Genomic DNA, 3,175 nt, shown 5'->3' on the forward strand with positions numbered 1-3,175 from the left:
TCAGACCTCGAGGCACCGTGCCCTGAGTCCCCCCACCCCTGGACACGAGGCACTGTCCCCCGATGCCCTCCCCCTCCGTCCTCGAGGTGCCCTGCCCCAGCCCCTCCTCCGGCCTCGAGGCTCCCTTCCCCTCATCCCCTTGTAACACCCCAGAAATTTTTTGAGCTAAGACTCGAACCGTTCTTCATAGTGAGTGAGATTTCTGCAAGGAATTAAAATTTTCCTAAGTGTTAAGGTCACTAGAGATAGCACCTTGTGTTTCAAGAAGAACTTAAAAGAGAGTTCATTCAAGTCATTCCTATGTTTTTCTTAAGTTTTGATTCAACTTCAAACGACCATAACTCCTAGTACATGATGAGTTAGGTGAGCTACAAGATAGAAAGTTAAAGCCCTTCAAGTCCTCTTTCCAACGCCACCGATTTTGCTCAATTCTGAGCTCTGAGTAAAAAGTTATGACGCATTTACTAACGTCGAACAAACCTAGTAGCAGCTCCGCGATAGCTCTGCGACTCGGAGCCAACACAGACCTCATTGCCTGGTGAAAGATCTTTCCGACTTCCATCTCGTTTTAATTATTTCTTTAGGGGCATTTTAGTCCTAAAAATCCTTAGGAGGTCATCTAAATTGCCCTAAACGAGTAGAAATCAGTTTTTCATAAATCAAAACCCTCTCATTCACTCCAAAGATTCTACGCTCAAGAAAATCAAGAAACGCTAAGGCTAGGGTTTATCTTTCAAGATTTTCCTTCAAGTTGTTTCAAGAGGATAATTCTTTCAGGTATGTAAATTTCCATAGTGTTGGGTTTGTTCACCCACACGCCAATCATGTAAATTTCAGTGTTAAGTTCGTTCTAGAAAGTTGAAAATCTGATGTTATTGATATGCGTTCTTGAATTTGCTTTCATTCTTGAATTGGGCTGAGATTTAGGAGTTCTTGAGATTATTGTTTCGATTTATAAAGTAGTTTGGAGTTAGATTCTTGTGTACATGTGATGGTTATCTGAATCTGAAGAAAAATTGAGCAAAAGAATCGAATTTAGGCGATTTGGGGTTAGAAAATGAAGAAGAGAAAAGTCGGGCAAATCTGGCAATTGGCTCCGCGTCGTGGACCTGCCTCCCCATTTCATAAAGTTGTCTTTGCGTCGCGGAGAGGTCACGGACCTCTTTGCCTCAAAATTTATTTCGCGACCAATTATTTTAATGCATCTCCACGTCGCGGACTAGCTTCCAAGCAGTGAATTTTTTTTATCTTTTCTCATGTTTAGCTATCTAAAATCAATCCTAAACATCATGAGACCTTTACTATCACAAACCACAACCTTGAATTCATAAATCACATTCAAGGTAGAGTTGAGAGTTAAGTCTTGAGAATTCTTTCGAACATTTTTTAGAAAATTCCTTTTTGTCTTTTTGAGGAGTCTTCTACAAATTCTAATAACTTGTTTCAAGACTCGAGAAAGTGAGTATGAGAGTGAGAATAATGTATTCATGAGTATACCTTGTCATCATGAGATCTTTCTCATCATGAACTATAACTCTTGAATTCATAATTCACATTCAAGAGAGAGTTAAGAGTAGAGTTCAAAAAAGCCTTTGAGTTCAATTGTGAATCCTTTGAGATCAACTATCGAATTGAACTTAAGTTTGAGGAAGTAAGTCAGAGAATAAGAAGAGTCGTATACATGAGTTCCATATAGTTATGTAGACCATCGAGTCGAGTTGTTTCATGCCCATAATTCGCATGAACTCGTAAGTTGAGTATCCTTCAGAGAAGTGGTATCTTTAAGTGTTGAGTTCCTAATCTCTTTTGAGAAGTATCTTTGAGTCCTTGAGTTGAATATTTCATGCTCATAATTCCGCATGAACTCTGAGTTGAGCATTCTTGAAATGAGTAGTATCATTGAAGTTCTCAAGTTCCAAGTATTTGAGTTCTCTCTATGGTTATTGAAAACCTTGCATTGAGTCGTTCATATCCATAATTCGGCATGAACCATATTTTAAAAAGTCTTTTACAAACGTTTTAATTTTGTTTTAAGACTTAAGTTTTGAGTTCAGTAAAGAGTAAAGTTGAAGTTCATTTCTTCAAAAGTATATGGGGACTATGTATTCCCAAAAGAGTTTAAACTGTTTTCACATTTAAATAAGAACGGAACTGAGATTTCCAAAGAGCCTTCGGGCTAGTTTTCAGAGAAGAGTAATTGCTTTCTAAATGAAACAAGCGAGGAAACTGAGATTTCCAAGATAGCCTTTGAGCTAAGTTTTTTGAACACTAATCTCAAATCAGAGAAGAAGTATGTTTTTAAAACATAAAGAGCTAGTATATTTTGGGAGTAGTATTGAGCACCGATATGGGGGAGAGTTTAGACAATTCACAGCCCCCATAAACCATGTAGCCACCATGGGTAGAAAAGAGTCATACTTTTTAGATGAACCATTTTCATAATAGACTAGTGGATCCATTAGGTAGTTCAGGTCATATACCTTTGGCGTGAGGTAGATCGTTGTATCATCACTATAGCTCTTTTGTGATGGTTGCCGGTTAGAGAAACTCCCATAGAAGTTATTTTATTTTTATATACATCAGTTTATAGTATTTTTACATATATTTCAGAGTTAGGTTGTATCCTTGCATACACACAGAGTTTTCAACATGTTTTTAAACAGTTCGTTTCTTTATATTGCACTTATTTTAAATTGCTTTATATTGAAACAAGTTCAGTCATATTGAGTTGAGTATCCAGAGTTGAGTACCCAGAGTCGAACAACATATCTTATCCTTGAGTATCTTATCCTTGAGTACTTCTGAGTTGAGTAAGTTTGAGTATCCTTGAGTATTTCTTGAGTTGAGTAAGTTTGAGAAGAGGTAAGTATGTTTCTTTTTATCAAGTTTCAAGCTTATGTTTATGTTTTAGAATTCCTCTTACATGCTCGTACATTCCATGTACTGAGTCATTTGGCCTGCATCTTCTCATGATGCAGACACATGTATTCAAGATCATTAACAGGAGATTCGTTGATAAATCCAAGAGTTCGAGTTAGCTATGGTGAGGCTCCTTATTTCTGGAGGATTTCATTTACTTTTCAGTTCAGTCAGGATGTCGTGGGTCTTGTCCCGACTTCCATCTTTATCAGTTAGAGGCTTCATAGATAGACAGTAGAGTTTCAGAAGTCTTCAT

The sequence above is a fragment of the Solanum tuberosum genome, unplaced genomic scaffold (assembly GCF_000226075.1).
Source record: "Solanum tuberosum cultivar DM 1-3 516 R44 unplaced genomic scaffold, SolTub_3.0 scf00118, whole genome shotgun sequence".
NCBI classification, from domain to species: domain Eukaryota; kingdom Viridiplantae; phylum Streptophyta; class Magnoliopsida; order Solanales; family Solanaceae; genus Solanum; species Solanum tuberosum.